At 32.1% G+C, this 19,256-nt stretch overlaps 1 non-coding gene and 1 pseudogene across 2 annotated transcripts; both read right to left on the reverse strand.

Annotated features, from left to right (window-relative positions):
- Positions 1 to 6,639: 6,639 nt before the first annotated feature.
- LOC143636914 (metacaspase-1-like) lies at positions 6,640 to 9,838 on the reverse strand (annotated as a pseudogene). Its single transcript, XR_013154337.1, has 5 exons — positions 9,185 to 9,838; positions 7,899 to 8,223; positions 7,700 to 7,811; positions 7,104 to 7,284; positions 6,640 to 6,904 (listed from the first exon to the last, which is right to left on the reverse strand). The product of XR_013154337.1 is annotated as a metacaspase-1-like (transcript).
- Positions 9,839 to 10,489: 651 nt separating this feature from the next.
- Positions 10,490 to 10,575, reverse strand: TRNAY-GUA (transfer RNA tyrosine (anticodon GUA)). Its single transcript is given in 2 exon segments — positions 10,490 to 10,525; positions 10,539 to 10,575. It is a non-coding gene; the product is annotated as a tRNA-Tyr (tRNA).
- Positions 10,576 to 19,256: the final 8,681 nt, after the last annotated feature.

Consider the following 19,256-nt stretch of genomic DNA (forward strand, 5'->3'; position numbering starts at 1 on the left):
GTATGGTTTTTATGTTTTCGTTTTTATATATTATAGATTAAAAAAATAATTAAAAATAAATAAAAGGTATTTATGAATCATCTTACTAATTTGGTCTGGTGTCAAAGATGTGTAACTTACAATCAAATGACTATGGATTTTTTTTCAAATTAGTAGCTTTAATATAAAAAGAATGATTTTTAGTTATCTGACAAAGGAGTAAATGAGATTTAGGTGTCTAGTCATCTAAGATGACTGGATTATATTCATCTCTCCTAGTGGCAGTCTACGTAAGCAATAACGTGGAAGCGTATGGTGACTGGATTAGCTATCTAAGATGGCTAGATCCAACTTTATTCCCTTATTGACACGCGACAACACCATATTAAGACCAACTATTATTTTAGAACGTCGACCTTCTTATATCTAGGCAATGAAAGATTTGTGCTAAGCCTTGTACAAAACTTGTTAATATAAACTCCGAGCCCACTCGAGTTTTCATCCCATTGTGTGTTACGCTGGAAAGTTATGCTCTTGTAGTGGCACACCGACTGTCAAGTTGTAGCCGACAGTATGGTTCCCGGGGGACACCTAAGCAAAACTCTGAAAGCTAGCGTAGGCTCGGTTAATGCAACATAGTTTGGTTAGAGTGGGGCAACATGACTCTCCAAATTTGGAGAGTACGGTAGTCTAAATACAAAAAAGTTCTAAAAAAATAGTCGGTCTCATATGGTGATGCCACGTGTCAGTATTGGAATAAGGTTGGATCTAGCCATCTCATATGGCTGATCCACTCACCATACACTTCCACGTCTTTGCTTACGTGGATTGCCATTAGAAGAGAGGAGGCCAATCCACCCATCTGAGATGGCTGGACACCTAAATCCCATTTACTTTTTTTATGGAACGACCAACTAACTAATGCTGGGTACTTCGTGCGTGGCATCCACTGGCTAAAGGTAGCTAGAGCCGAACACGAGTCTGGACGGACGGAACCCCTAGCGGTCCATCTATTGAGGGATTCCCCGGATAAAACCCGACCCTCACGCCCACCAAACGGCACGACAGCGAGGAGACAATAAAACCGGGTGAGATTAGGACTCGAACCCTGGCAATCTAGGATCATCCCTCATCTCCCATATAAATTGGTGATAGTGAGGTTTGAACCCCTTACCTGTCACCAGTGTTGCAAAAATCGCTAGTCGGTGGTCGGGCGGTGGAGTAGGGACTAGCGATTAATCGGGATTAGTCGAGATTAATCGGGATTAATCGGATCTGACTTTAACGTATATTTTTCAGTTTTATACTTACACATACACATTTTTATATGTAATTTTCAGTTTCATACATACACAAACATATTTTGGCCGGAAATTGGCTGGAATCTCGCTGGAAACCACTAGTTTTTGCTGCAATCTCGCCGAAAATAGTTGATTTGGGTCGGAATCTCGCTGAAAATCGTCGATTTTGGCCGGATTTGACCGTTAACCGATTAATTGGCCGACTAGCCCAAAATTAATCAGTGAAGTGGGGACTAGCGATTAATCGGGGATTAATCGGTGACTAGTCGGGATTTTTGCAATACTGCCTGTCACTAGTAAAGTGAGTGCTCTACCATTGAGTCACATCCAATTTATATAATCCCATTTACTTCATTATCAGATACCTAAAAACCATTTTTTAATATTAAACCTACTATTTAAAAAAAATCTTGGTTATGGGTTCTAATCACTTAAGACATGAGGTGAATGATAGAAAAAAATTAGCTATACAAAAAAAATCTAACTTGTAATTACAAGTTAGATTTTTCACGTCTCACTCATGTTGGATTCAACAATCTTTTAACAATCAAACATAATTTGACGAGAGTATAGCGTAATCTTAGCCTAAACATAATTTGTTTGTACGACTGCTTTTTTCAATTCGATTTTGGAAGCTTTTTTTACTGTTGTCTAGAGCTCGAATAATCATATAGTATAACATCATTGTTTACACATGAGTTGGCAACACTATGTTTTTTTCACCCAAACATGCATAATGTTGCAATTCTCGCCAACATTATGTTTTTTTTTTCACCCAAACATGCATAATATTGCAATTTTCTTCTATTGTTAGGGCATGAGTGTAACCGGGCATGAGTGTAACTTGGGTATCATAATTGAGTAAGGTATCAGTGTAGTTTAAGGTATAGTTATAGTTTAAGGAAGATGAGAGAAGATGTGTAAGTTGACCCTCAATCTTTATCTACCTAATCATTCGTCATCTTTGTAATTATTTTTTTGGAAAGGAAAATTAAACTCCGCCGTTAATTAAGAAGTTTTAAGATAGTTGATGTTATAAATGACATTACCGTGAAGAATAAATGGAAATTAGGGACTTAAAGTAGTGGTGTGGATCAATTTTTTTGAATATACACATCTATGTACGGTCCTACCTCCACGAGCATATATATATATATATATATATATATATATATATATATATATATATATATATATATATATATATATATATTAATACTAGCTTTTAAACCCGTGCATTACACGAGATTTGAAATAATAAAAATAAATAGATCCGTTAATTCAGTTCCGATTCTTAAAATACTTATAATTAATTTAATGCAGATTTAATGGAAAAAACAAACGGGTGGTTAACAAAAAGTTCTAAAATAGCATGGTTTTAATAGAAACATCAGGTGCTGATCCGCAAGAAATTTTTTTAAAAAAATACTAAAGTTGCGTAATTGGTCAAACCTCAGGTATGAAAATGAAACTTAATTCAATAATGAATAAAATCCACACTATGTTATAACCCACTTGACAAAATGGTTTTGACCCATGACCCATGAATAGCTAGAATGAATGAGATGAGAGATTAGAAATTAGATGAAATGTAGGCTTGACACCTAAGCTTCAACATTTTCTTTTATTAGTATTGTAAGATCTATGTACGCACCTACCTCCACGAGCATATATATATTAATACTAGCTTTTGAACCCGTGTATTACACAGGATTTGAAATAATAAAAATAAATAGATCCGTTATTTCAGTTCTGATTCTCAAAATACTTATAATTAATTTAATGCAGATTTAATGGAAAAAACAAACGGGTGGTTAACAAAAAGTTCTAAAATAGCATGGTTTTAATAGAAACCTCAGGTGCTGATCTGCAAGAAATTTAAAAAAAAAAAAATACTAAAGTTGCGTAATTGGTCAAACCTCAGGTATGAAAATGAAACTTAATTCAATAATGAATAAAATCCACACTATGTTATAACCCACTTGACAAAATGGTTTTGACCCATGACCCATGAATAACTAGAATGAATGAGATGAGAGATTAGAAATTAGAAGAAATGTAGGCTTGACACCTAAGCTTCAACATTTTCTTTTATTAGTATTGTAAGATCTATGTACGCACCTACCTCCACGAGCATATATATATTAATACTAGCTTTTGAACCCGTGTATTACACAGGATTTGAAATAATAAAAATAAATAGATCCGTTATTTCAGTTCTGATTCTCAAAATACTTATAATTAATTTAATGCAGATTTAATGGAAAAAACAAACGGGTGGTTAACAAAAAGTTCTAAAATAGCATGGTTTTAATAGAAACCTCAGGTGCTGATCTGCAAGAAATTTAAAAAAAAAAAATACTAAAGTTGCGTAATTGGTCAAACCTCAGGTATGAAAATGAAACTTAATTCAATAATGAATAAAATCCACACTATGTTATAACCCACTTGACAAAATGGTTTTGACCCATGACCCATGAATAACTAGAATGAATGAGATGAGAGATTAGAAATTAGAAGAAATGTAGGCTTGACACCTAAGCTTCAACATTTTCTTTTATTAGTATTGTAAGATCTATGTACGCACCTACCTCCACGAGCATATATATATTAATACTAGCTTTTGAACCCGTGTATTACACAGGATTTGAAATAATAAAAATAAATAGATCCGTTATTTCAGTTCTGATTCTCAAAATACTTATAATTAATTTAATGCAGATTTAATGGAAAAAACAAACGGGTGGTTAACAAAAAGTTCTAAAATAGCATGGTTTTAATAGAAACCTCAGGTGCTGATCTGCAAGAAATTTAAAAAAAAAATACTAAAGTTGCGTAATTGGTCAAACCTCAGGTATGAAAATGAAACTTAATTCAATAATGAATAAAATCCACACTATGTTATAACCCACTTGACAAAATGGTTTTGACCCATCCATGAATAACTAGAATGAATGAGATGAGAGATTAGAAATTAGAAGAAATGTAGGCTTGACACCTAAACTTCAACATTTTCTTTCATTAGTATTGTAAGATCTATGTACGCACCTACCTCCACGAGCATATATATATTAATACTAGCTTTTGAACCCGTGTATTACACAGGATTTGAAATAATAAAAATAAATAGATCCGTTATTTCAGTTCTGATTCTCAAAATACTTATAATTAATTTAATGCAGATTTAATGGAAAAAACAAACGGGTGGTTAACAAAAAGTTCTAAAATAGCATGGTTTTAATAGAAACCTCAGGTGCTGATCTGCAAGAAATTTAAAAAAAAATACTAAAGTTGCGTAATTGGTCAAACCTCAGGTATGAAAATGAAACTTAATTCAATAATGAATAAAATCCACACTATGTTATAACCCACTTGACAAAATGGTTTTGACCCATGACCCATGAATAACTAGAATGAATGAGATGAGAGATTAGAAATTAGAAGAAATGTAGGCTTGACACCTAAGCTTCAACATTTTCTTTTATTAGTATTGTAAGATTGTAAGATAGTTTACTTTGTTATAGTCCAAATCGGTACCTACAAATTTTATATAATTGAAAAGAATAATCCACCATTATCATTGATGGTCTCATTCAATCTGATTAGCAGGATTGAGTTATGATCAAGGTAAATATTTTGAAGTGCCGTGCCATTTCACATGGAATACGAAAATCCTTTATCGTACAATAGGTATGCGGCATTCTGAAACGTCCATATTCAATAACCATCCTAACCTAAAATCACAATTACGCGAGTCTTCTCCCGTCGATTCCGTCCACCTTCACCATCGCCGTTCAACGATTCCGTCCACCATCCACCTTCGCGACCACCATCTTCTTCCGACACAACCATCGATCGTTGCTCACATGTCAGTTGATAAAATTGCCCAATTGAAATTGAAATTGTTGAACTAATTGATCAATTAAACTTTGAAATTGGTCCAATTAATCATCAATTTGAATTTTCAATTAATCAATTTTGAGTTTTGCAGAAACTCAGTTGCAGACGATCCATATTTTGTTCATACGATCGAATCAATAATCAAATTAACGGTCGATTGACGATTGCTTGATGATTATGAGATTATATGAAGTGATTTCAGTGTTCAATTTCATGTTTACAGATGTTTAATTTTTATTTTGTTAGTTTTAGAAGTTCTGAACACCCAGAACTTCTAAACTTTTTATCAGAACTTCTAAACTTTTTTAGACACACAGAACTTCTTAGAACTTCTAAATTTTATCAGAACTTCTAAACTTTTTTAAACACCCTGAACTTCTTAGAACGTATTAGAATGTTTAAATATGTTCATTTTTTTTAACACCCAGATCTTCTTTGAATGTATTAGAACGTTTAAAGATGTTCTTTTCTGGTCAGAACGTTTAAAGGTATTCAGTTTTGTTTCAGAACGTTTAAACATAATATTTTGAACCCTAATCAGAGCTCGATTGAGTGCGTTATTTATGCAATTCCATAATTGATTGATGAATCTAAATATTTCTACACATCAATTTGATTGATTAAATCATCATTTTGGTGTTTATTTTGGTCAGAACGTTTAAACTTTGAGCAGAACGTTTAAACACGAACCCTAATCAGAGCTCAATTAAGTGTGTTAATCTGTATTTTCATAATCGATTGATGATTCTAAAGCCTCTTACACATCAATTTGATTGATTATATCATCAATTTTTGATCAATTTGAAAATTTTTAATGTTCAGTGACGTTCTATTTCAATTTTGGGTTTTGACTTTTGAGATTTCATACTGTAAGTTGATTAGAGTTTAGAAATTGGATGAGATAGATTAAGGAGTTCTGAATTTGGATCGGAATCGATTTAAATCGATGAACTTGATCGCGAACTACTTTTTGGGTTATTTACCAAATTGCCACCGCGTGATATTGAAATCGATGATCAGGAGTGTCGCCTACGTAATGTATGATAACTCATTATTGTACAATAACTCACTCCTATAAAAGCATATCAAGTGGGTTTCTACTTAAAAGAAAAAGAATCGTTCGTTTTCACGGTGTAACTTGTTCGATTAAATTCTTAGGCATGCTTAAGATATTTTAATTTGAAACTAAAATTTGTTTTTCAATTTGTTGCGTAACTTCCCAAATTAGTTTAAATCACCAATTCTCTAAACTATTTGATAGCCATAATCCATCTTAAATAGAAATTTTCAAGAAACATATAAACACTTAAAACTATAATACATAACGTAACCAAACATATATTTCGAGTATATATGATATTATGTATGTTTTTAATACATACACCTATAAAATTGCCCTTTGTTTGCATTTCTATCTTCTCTTTTGAATAAATATAAAACTCACTCACTCGAAACAACACAAAATAAACAACGAACTTTCTTTTCGAAACAAAGAATCGGAGGAAAATGGTACATTCAACGACGTTTGACATGACCCACACAAGACTGTTTCTATATCTATGTAGAATGTTAAGTAACACTTGGCGCATAATGCTCTTTGTGTAGCATTTTCTTTTTTGTTACTAATGTTTTATTGCAAGTCAACTGTAGAGGCTCCTTGTGGTAGAGTTATAGCACAAAGGGCTCATTTACATCAAATACTTTGGAAGATGATAGTAAAGGTTCCAGAAACATCACCAGATTGTAATTAATATAAATAAACAAACTTTAACAGATTTAGTTTGTCGAACGAGATAAAACTCGATAACAAATGTAACCACGTAAAACATATATATAATAACATAAACGTTTTAAAGAGATTAAAGATCCAAAAACTTTTGTCAAATTCGGAACGCAAAGTCAAAAGTCAAGAAGCAACTCTAACCTGTAGTCTTTCGCGGTGAAACAGTCCACGTAGACTGAAACATTTTTTCTTGGCTGCCAAAATATCTTTATGCATTGAAGCCAAGAGACTAGCATAAGTCACTCTTGTGTTCTCCAAAAGTGCTTTCCTAAAAGTGTACGTCATTGCACCTTCCATTTGTTTTCCTGACTCTGAAAAAACCTGCAAAACAAAAAATAAATAAAATCAAAATTTATGCAATTCAACCAGAAACTGATACAAGATACCAATGTAAAGTAGAGGTGCCAAAATGGCCCGGTTGGGGTCAAAATGTCACAAATTTAACATCAAATGTCATTACAAATTTATATTATTTCAAAACAATCTAATTGTTTTCATAAAATGATTTATAAAGTTATGTTTTATTCTTTCAAATATAGTTTGAGCAAGAATAACTTAATAAAAAAGTAAATAAACTTGTTTTGGCCCATTTTTGGTATCGTAAACGACTTTTGCACATGCTTTGATAGGTCAGAATATGCATGTACAAAATGCCCATCACATCGCATAAGGCAGCTTCAACTGATTAAAATAAAAATAAAAATATTCTATCAAAAAGATGAGAATATTTACTCACAGATGTATCTGCAGCAAGTTGATTATCTTCACACGCGCTTATAGAAATTGCATGTCCGCCACTTGTACCTTTGTAAACACCAGATGGAGGACTATTGTCCAACCAAACTTTCCTGCCAATCAACCAAAATGCACTAAATGATGCCATACTTATTATATTTTAGATTATATAAAATATCCTTAACAACAACAAGACATACTCTTTTGTGCTATAAATATGTGGTAAATCAAGAATAGTTCCACTGTGACAAGCATCAATGATGGCATGAAGTTTGACACCATCTTTGAGAGGTCTAACAATGGTGTCATTGATTTTATTATCAACTATCATACCCGCCGTTCTAAAATCTAGAGGACATATTGTTTCATCAAACCCGTCTATTTCATCGTCAAAAAAATCAGGCTGTCTTAACCCGTGACCCGAAAAGTAGAACACTAGTGAGTCCCCGGGTTGGTTGTCTTTCACCAGCCACTTTAAAGCTTCTTGGATGTTTCTTTTTGTTGGATGAGGGTATGGGTCCATTTCTGCATCACACGGTTTCAATCGAACGGTCAAATTACCAAAATATCCCCGTCTTTTTTATATGATGATCTAGGAATCTTTTCTACTAGGTAATAAAGTACCCTTATGCATTCAAATGAAAAATATCCCCGCCTTTGTTTATCTATAACGGGTCAAATGGATAAAACTAGGGGTGACAATTTTCAACATGACACAAAAATAATCGGGTTTTGGGTTCGTATATCTAACCTGTTTAAAATGGGTCATGTTTCGGGTGACCTTTTAATTCATTTAGTTAACATGTCAACCCACTAGCCCATTTAACTCATTACTTCACAACCCACGAACCCAATTAACACATTTACAACTTGAGTACCCGCCAACCCATTTGAGACATTTAGATAAATGCATCGTGTTGAGTTTACTTGTTTAATTAAATGACCGTGTTCAGGTTGACATGTTTAACCCATTTAGTTAAACCCACCAACCTGTTTAGCTAAACCAGTTGATCCACTAACCCGTTTAACCCATCTTCTATTATCCACCAACCCGATAACACATTTACAACTTGATTATTACCTGTTAAGTGTTAACCCACTTCAAAACATTAAGATAAATCGGTTAAGCGGGTCGTGTCCATGTTGCACTAATTTAAGTGTGTGTGGGTTAGGGTTGCTGTTTTTGCCACGAATAAGCATACATGTCATATTTGTGTTGAACAATTTAACCCGTCAACCCGGCACAATTGACCACCTCTAGGTAAAAACAAAGAACAAAAAACTTACAAGGAAACAGGTCAAACGGGCTGAAAGTCATGTATTCAAAACATGACACCTCAAAAACCATTCTCTTTTAAAAAGTAGACACTATCAAGAAAATACAACTTCTGTAAAACCGTTTACACTAAATAATTACTTCAAATACCGTTTTGGCCCGTTAAGCAATCCTCATGACCCGCCCATTCTAGTTAAGAATTACAAATACCTGCAAGGATACGAATCGAGTTGCTTGGAAACTGAAACCGTTTAACTAATAAATCCCGCATGCTGATCACATCATAGTTAGTTCCTTTAAGTTTGTACTTCTGTTTATTATATGTCACAGCGCAAAGAAGCGCACGTTTCCCTTTTTCGGCTCCCAGTTCCTTATCGACTCAAGAGTCGACTTTTCATAAATAGTCAAAGAATTAGAATCTGACATCTCTCTGCTTTTAAACATCCTTCTAAGTGAATGTTTCAGGCTCTTGGCATCACTCGCGAGCTTAAAACGATCTGGAGTTAATTGTATGCGCGTATCAAAATCGTCTGAAACAAATTCTTGACACTCGGGGCAGCAGACAAGTTCGTTGGTTGATGACATGGCAGTGTTTTTAAGGTGATGGCACATACTAAGTTTGATGAACTAATGAAAGTGATTGTACATATGAAGAAAAGACTGATTGTCTGATTGTGGTATGGTGTGTTTATATAATATATAAAGTGTAACAGGCTGCGGCTAGGAAGTGAACCTGATTCGCCAACATACGTACGTGCTTTTTTAGCTTAATGGAGAACCAGATTCTGTTTAAACAGAGTTAACATGTTATAACCGCCAATCATAAAGAGATGGACAATCAAGGGGTCCAGTAAAGTGCATGCTGTAGTCATATAAGATTCTGGTTACTGTCCGTTAATCTGTCACGCGTCTACACCTGCTGTATTCATGGGGTAGGACTGCAAATTATATATGAACCTGCACATGATACGTGTATTCATGGGTTGACATAAACACATATGTTAATACTTTAAAACTGTAAATTCACATATTATTTTTACTTTTTTAAAAGATTATTTTTAGAATAGAATATCCCAATGTATTTTTAAAGGTAAAACTTTGGCATAGAAACCCAAATGGTTTTAACTTTTGAGTTATTTTACATAAACACATAAAAAAATAATATATCAACCGACAAAACCCGTTTAGCTAAACATAAAAAAACCTGAACTGATAAAAGTTACGTCAGATGTAAAAATGAATCTTGTGTACAATTTCACCAGTTGTTTATTATATTCTGTTCTCACTAGTACATGCATGAACATGTTGTTTTCTTCATGTTTCTTACTGAAGAATAACATATATTCATGACTTTAATACCCTCCGAATCATCTTCTGCAACATCTATGAAATCCAGAATAAACATAAAAACCATATTGTCTTCATGTTTCTTGCTGAAAGTATATACAACTTTCTAGATTACGGATGGAATATGTACATTAAAATAATAAAGTGCCTAAAGAAAAAAAAAATATATCCAACCTGCCGGATTCGAACCAGCGACCTAAGGATAGCCATGATCACGCTACAGTCCTCCGCTCTACTAACTGAGCTAAGGTCGGATGTTATTTCACTTTGGACATCATTATTAATAATTACTAACGTCTAAGGTACAACAAAATATATATTTTTGTGAAATCACTTTATATGATTTTACCTTCAATAGAAAAATATATATTTTGGTGAAATCACTTTATATGATTTTACCTTCAATAAAAAAAAGAGTTTTTTTCTCCATAGAATGATGTTTTTTCATGGTTTATTTTATTAAATGGTTATTTGTATATGATAATTGAAAGATTTGTTAGGTAACAACGATTTATTAGTATGAGCATATACATATAATAATAGAAAGAATAGCGAGAAAATATATTGTTTCTTGTTGATGTCCTTAATACAAGATACATCTATTTATAAGGACATTGTATTAATACAAAGGTAATAAATAGATAAAGGTTATGTATGTGAAGAGTCACCATATTAAAGTGTATTCATAACACTCCCCCCTTGACTATCCACATGATGAAATACGCTTGATGATGTTGTCTTATTTAAAACCTTGCTAGGAAAACCCATTTTGACAAAACCATAGCTAAGGGAAAAAAATGCAAAACATATAATACTCTCCCTCTTTATACATCCGTAAGTTATGGGTTTCGATCTTCTTGAAAAGTTTGTTTGAGACTGTTATAGTTAACAACCCGTCGCTTGATCTTGTAGCTTGCCCTTCATTATTTGGAGGAATTGCGTACTATCTTTTTGTATGACTAATAGTACATCATCTTATAAATAAGTACCACATCATATATGATTTTGCTATATTACATTCCCTGTATCAACACAACTAACCAAACTTTTTTTACGGGTTCGTAAAATATAAACTCATATCTTTCATACCTTGAATGTATCAAAATATTTATGTTTAGCTCATTCGAAGCCTCTTCACTTGAAACAAGTTATAAATTATCAATAAATATAAATAAATAATGTATCTAGTTTTGTATAACTTACAAGAAATATTGCACCAATTACAATTAACTATAGTACTTCTTGACCAAGAGTTTGGATTTAGAATAGGGTAATTTGTTTTATATGAGATGAACTTCATTCATATTAAAATGCTCCAACATTTTATATATGAAGTTTGATTGATAAAAATATCATTATAGAAATGCTCGACATGCATATCATATATTTAAAAGATACAATGCTATCATAAACATATATATTATAATGTTTCTAAACATGATATTGTTGATTAATTATATTTTTTGAGCTTTTAATAACAATGCTTCATGCAATTACAATCCTTCATGCACTTCCTTCCATGTTAACGAATCATTTATACAATGCATTATTCACGAGTTTTTATAATCCTTTATTGACTTCCTACCATGTTGACTTTTCATGTATACAATTTTACTCTTCAAGAGTTTAACACACAAACTTCATCTATTTAGAAAATAGTTTTCTATATCATATACAAATATATTGTCAACAATCATTTCATTTGCATTCCTTAATGCAGAATTCGTGTGCATAGTTTATTACATATCGTCATATGCTTATTTATTGATGCAATTACATCCTTAAGATGTTTACTTTAAAGCAATAAATCAATTTGGGGAACTCACCATGAGTTCCATATATATTTCATTCATTTATATATACAAGAATACTAATATATACATAGCCCTGATTTTATATATTGCAATCATATCATTCTTGAGAACTTAATTTATATGATTTTGGCAATATAAATCCTTCATGGATTTCATATAAATTTCATCATCATGATATATATTAGATCCATATCAAATCCCTAATTATTACCAGATTATAAAAAATTGTTGCATCCACCATTAAAGAATAAGTCTTCTCATAATTAATCTAAGCAGTTAATGCGGGAAAATATCGGGTATCGATCAAGGACTGATATTTTGAGATATCGATGGGATATCGGTAATTTTAACATCATGCAATTTTAATATCACATATTTTACAACCTTTAGTTGTAAGGACCAATTGCCCAAAACTTAAGATTCGTTGGGGATTTTAATATTGCCCGACTTGCATATTTTCTTTTGGCCATTTTTATAATTTCATTTTTCGGAAAAATGACTGTTCTTAGATCCTCATCAGTTTCAATATTACAAGAGCTACAAAATTTACAAATTATCAACGACGTTGATTTTGTGTCAGTTTTATATATTTTCAGACATGATATAATCTGTTGTGATCTCTTTATTCAGGTACATTAGGCTATTCTAGAACCATCATATCTAATGTCTCTTCAGGAGACCCTTTTACTGTACCTCGACTTGACCATTTTCATTACATGCTCCATTTTTGAGGATTTTTTAGTTCTTGGGACCGAATAGTCTACCACGCTTTAGGCGGTCCATAGACTCATCACCCATGTATAGTTGTCCTTCCCGGATACTAATCTTAATTGGATCACTAGCAGTTGGTATATGTGACTTGGTTAGTAACTTTATTTAGGTCAATGAATGCGCCTAGTAATTTGTATATTCCTGTGAATGAATTATCATTGAAATTTAGGTTCACACTTTTTAGTTTGAGGATCAATATAACATAATGATAATTCATTTAACTTTTTTTTTTTCATTCTCCAACTGCCTTTTATCTCCTCCTTATGTTGAGAATATTGATTCGCTTGAAAGAAAACATCAATCAGTTGAGTCATAAACGAATCCCGCCTTTAATGGCTATAAGAAATTACGTATAAGTATTTATTCATATATATATAACATATAATCCCAACCTTATTTGAGGTCCAAATCTGTGCATTGTGGTGGAGCATTTGCAACATATACCACACTTTAAAAAACTATATATGGGATCTATTGGTTCCATGCCAAAACCAATTGTAATGGGAGGAGTATTATAACTTACTGACCTGATGTAAATTAATATTACATCATGTAAAAACACATTTCCAACATACAATTATGAACTTTTTCTCTCACAATTATTGAATTTGCAATCAATCATAATGTAAGGCCCCCGTTACCGGTGCCCTACTTTGGACGTTGGATTTACTCATAAACATAGTTCTAAACATCAGAGTAAAATAAAACTTTCGTGGAATAGATAACATAAAACCATTCATTACATAACTTTTTAAAACTTGTCTTAACATAATTCAAATTGGTCTTTGTAAATAAAAATAGTCAAACATGACATCATAACATTCTTCTCAAGATACCAGTATCTTCAGTCTAATGCCATGTGTCTTCATTCAAGCCAGCTGCCTTAGCCTATTCACTTCACCTGCGTGAATACTAAAAGTCAGCTACGCTGAGTGAGTTCTAGTTAATCAAGTAACATGCAATACATCCATACACTTTCTTATATACGCACCCGAAGGTACACATACGTACATAGTTCCTTACCTTTCTTCATGCATTCATACAATCATACTTTCATTCTTTCCTTTTATACATACGTATATACATAAACTTCTTCCTATAACCTTCACATATATTATTAGGGTCTGTTCCCTACATTCGCGGATATTATTAGGGTCCGTTCCCTACATTCGCGGATATTATTAGGGTTCGCTCCCTTTCTAACCATACCTTCTGTAACAACTCGGGTTTTCAAACTTATAATTTAGATCGTTACCCGACTCGTTATGTTTCAAAACCTTTTATCAACAAAATTGTGTTATTCGAGATATTATTATTAAATTATTATTTGCTATTATATTTATCTAATATATATAAATTAACTTTGCAATATATACAATATATACCCTTAGCAATACTTTAATTTCCTTTTGTATCCACACCCAAACTACAAGGACCAATTTGCAAAGGTGAATAAAGATTTAATTATATTATAACTCAAAACCCATTTCCAAAACCTGTGACCTGTGACCCGTTTCCTGACCCGTACCCGATGACCCGTTTAATTTCTTGAAGCTAAATCTTCGCGTTTAACTTGGAAATTAGTTGGGATTAGTGATCTTCATATATTTACGGTCTAACCGGCTTAAATAACTAGGAAAACGCGTTCAGAGCATATATGAATTAACATATTTACAATCCCGTCTTTATTATCATAGCGAGATACCATCTAAAGTTCGTAAGATTTCAATTAAACCTATGTACACCATCCTTGATCTGTCGCCAACGTAATCCCTCTAGTAAACTCCATTAACACAGCCTGTTGATATTTGATTTTGATCGCATCTGAGCCGTTAGCCATATCCTTTCGTTTGGCTCCAGTTCGTAAACTTATGAGGTAATTAAATCTTGCATACAAGTAGTTTTTGATCATAGATTATTAACCCCAAATCAATTTGAACTAACATAACGCGGTTTGATCAATTAAGATTCTAGGGTTTATATTTAACTTTGGGGAAAATCCAGTTGCTTTACTTAAATATTCGTTTGTGTATGATTACCATCTGAAAGCGCAGTTCAGTTGGTGGTTCTGGTGTGTTGTTGGGCTATGCCTGCCACCTGCCCGGGTTTGAATCCGGCAGTGGCCGGATTTGGCCAATTATTTTATTTATTTTTGGTTATTATTTATTTAGTTATTGTTTATTTTTAATTGTTAAATGTATAATTATTATAATACAAAACAAACATTATTTTGTTAACCAACGCTACTAAGTTACGTTTATCAATTACTTTCGTTAAAATTTCGTGTATATATTAGTGTGTATATATATATACAAATAAACATGTATGTCTATATCTTTATGTATATAAGTATTGTAATTATGTATTACTAACAAACTCTAACTTATTTTAAACTCAACTTCTTCATTGGTGTTTCTTGTCGTTGAGTGTCTTTATAAACTTGCTCATTTTTATATTATAAATATATATATATATATACCAAAGACTTATTAAATAGATTTTCCTTAAAGGATTCAAACAAAATATTTATTTATATAACTATCGGTGAATTTAAAATTAATAAGATTAATGATTCTAACAATTTAAATCAATCGTTCAAATCCAAAATATCATAACTCCATTCGCAACGAAGTCTCAATCCATTATATATGTTATCTCATTAGTTAATAACTCATAATATTAAATTATTTAACTAGGAATCTTTGACGGTATATCCCGAAGGATTTATCTCTCTCACATCATCACTTATATTTCGTTCATCCGATCAGGTGAGTAATCACTCCCCTATTTTACTTGTTTTCAAATGTTTTGGGGACACTTGCGTACCATTTATCATATTATTTATCTTATTATTTCTCAAACGCAAACTATGATCTTTGTGTTGTGTATCAATTGAATGATTGCCTGTTACTTGCTATTTGCTTACTTGCTTACTTGAATCGCATTCGGAGAGGTCCAACACAATCTCATTATAGTATGATCATACGACTGTCGTAGTGGCCGGAGCCCGATCACATTGGCAATGGTTTCACCAACACCTCATTTTTTGTAACCAATGCCCATTCGTATAGCAACAGTTTAGCCCTTTCTTTATGGTTGATTGTTTAATTGTTTATACTCATAGATAACAGTTTTGCATATCTTTTTTTTATTCACTTATACCATTATATATTAATTACCATTTTTGTTTGTGTCAAAACTGGTGATCTACTCACTCAACATGTGTTGTTGACAAACATATATTTTGTACGCATTTGCAGGTTATAGATTTGGATTGCTTATTGAACTGAAGCTCACATAGAAATGACTTTAGGATAAAACATATACAAGAATAGTTGGTTTTGTATTTGTAATTTTGTTTATTTTTGTTGTATATGAATGTTGTTTGATAATAAATAAATTAATTAGATATTGTCACTTTATAATTTCATGATAGTAACCTTGTGAGCTGTGACAATCAGTTCACGCCCCGGCATTTCCGCCGTAGGTTGGGGTGTGAAACCTTCCATACATACATACATCATCTATACATCATATATATATATCAATCATGTCTTTAAACTATCCCTTGACGGTACATGCAATATCCGAAGATCGTTCATGCATCGTCAAGCATTCATTCGTACATAAATCATATAAGGCATACACTTACCACTTAAGGTAAGTGTATTAACTAATCACATCGAGTATGCACACAGCCCAGAAAACATAACAAGGAATGGGGAACTCACCTGAGCTCGGTTGCGTTCACCGTTACTCGTTATCCCTTTCTTTAGTTGTGCACGGCTAAGTGTATAAAAATTACGCATATTAATTACTATCACTATCCATATCGTATTTCTAGTTTAATTTAACCCTCAACGAATGGGGGTCCCGGGGAAGCACCCCTGGCAGCGGGGTTCTAGGGGCGGCAACCCCTAGCAGGGTCCAAGGGGCAGAGCCCCTGGCTGGGACGAGCTGCCAGGTCAGCTTGGAAAAACTTTATTTCTATTAACTGCCTTAACACAATTTTCATTAGGATTTTAAATTATTATGTAATTCTTTAACTCATTCTCCATAACGAATTAAGCCTCATTCGTTATCTTAACATAGTGAATTGGGTGAGTAAGGAATGACCTGATTCGTTAGCTGAGCTTAGCCTGATTCGTTATCTGATCATTGCCTGATTCGTTATCGAAACATAGTATGATTCATTATCTGAACATAGTCTGATTCGTTATCTGAACATAGCGAATGAGCATATAACGAATGGCCTGATTCGTTATCTTATCTTAACGAATGGATAGATAACGAATTAAGGGTTCATTCGTTATCAAGTCACACGAATGTGTCCCATTCGTTATGACCGCATAACGAATGATCAATCATAACGAACTATCAACAGTTCTTATCCAGACTTTGACTCAGGGGTCAAAGTCAAAATCGTCAAGAACACGAAATGGTCAACATATACCAGATCTGCAATTAAACATTTGATTCTTAACGAAACAACATGAAATTGGTACCATTGAACTCGGAATCACAGTGCCGGATTTTCATTTGGAGCGTTATTTTACCTATTCAAGTTTCGTTTTATGATAAATTTTAAAAGTTATATTTAAAATTTTCTTTTCCTCAAGATTTAATGGTTTTGTTATGGTTTCCATTAATTTCGGGACGAAATTCCCTAAAGTAGGGGAGACTGTAACAACTGGGGTTTTTTATTTATTATTAATCGAGCCATTATTTTTTTTCTTTTCTGGTAATTTAATAATATATATATATATATATATATATTATATAAATTATTTTCATTATAGTTATTCTCTTTATTTGTTATTATTTTATGATTATTATTCATTATTTAATCATTCTTATTAACTTTGATGAAATAACAAAATACACCTTTTTAACAAGTTTTAATTCATTTTGTACTCATGCTTGAACATGAAGGACCACATTGCAAATCTGACAACATATCATATTATTAATCCAATAACCCAAACCCAATTTTGATATCCAAACTCGTATGGACAAACTATAGACCCGTTTTGGAATTCTTGTTGATTAATCTTCGTCACCTAATTATAATATCATTAATACATGAATTACGATTTCACCGACAACAATTAATTAGGAAATAACATCAAATATAATTTGTTTTGCTTCCTTTTTGGTCCGAAAATATCAAAACTTGTGTTATACGATTACAGACCTTATTAACGCAAATAAACTCACCCTCTACATCGTATGCCAACCTAACCCCTTTATCCTATTGTACTACCGTTGTTGTATTTGCTCGTTTGGATTCACTCTTTTGCCGTCATTACGGGTTCGTCGTCCACCATCCATTAACACCCGTTTAATGTAATTGAACTTTGTAACATGATCGTCTTTAAGTTGTTATGATAAGCCCTAACTTTAATCAATCAATCATTGAACGGTTTAATCAATTGCGAAATCTAGGGCTTACATGATTTGGGGAGGGTTTATATCGTTTATGTATATGTAAAATCGTTTTCAATTATTAATTAACTATCAACTTAGAGCAGGTGGTTGGGCTGTGCTTTGGATTCCGGTGGTCGCGGGTTCGAACCCGTCCACCCGAATATTTAGGATTTATATTTTTTTTACTTGTTTTTATTAATTAGTTAATTATAATTAATATTAATTATTAAATAAACTTTATTTTATCAAACCGACACCCTTATGTTTTACATTTCTATCAAATAAGCTCGTTATAGATTTTAAGAATGTATATATATATATATATATTATACAATATAGGTATATATTGTTTTAATAAATCTAATTAAAACTCGACACTTTAAATTCACGTTCTATCGTCATTGAGCGTTTTTATAAACTTATTATCTTTATTATATATGATATATATGTATTCTTTTAAACAAAAATTATGACAAACTTATTTTAAACGTATTAATTATATTTATAAAATTTGATGTTCGTTAAAGATTTTAAGCTATATATTGTATGTTAAATATGTATTTTATACATGTATTCAATTATTTTATATATTACAAGTTATGTATAATTATCTACACATTATTATAATTATTTATTATATAGTTATTTAGATATTATTACTACTATAAGAATACCCTATATCATAATTGTTTAAATATTAAATTAGATATTTATTCAAGGATAACTATTGGTGAATTCATAATTAATAGGACTAATGATTTTAACTATATAAATTAATCGTTCAATCAATAATATTATAATCCCAAATATAACTTAAATCGCATCGAAACTTTAATTCATTATATGTGTGGTCTCATTATTAATTAATTCATATTATTTAACTAAGAATCTTTGACAGTATATCCCTAAGGATTTATCTTTCT

This window comes from Bidens hawaiensis, unplaced genomic scaffold (genome assembly GCF_021521415.1).
Source record: "Bidens hawaiensis isolate Kalapana, Puna unplaced genomic scaffold, B.hawaiensis_p1.1 tig00000599_1, whole genome shotgun sequence".
NCBI lineage: Eukaryota > Viridiplantae > Streptophyta > Magnoliopsida > Asterales > Asteraceae > Bidens > Bidens hawaiensis.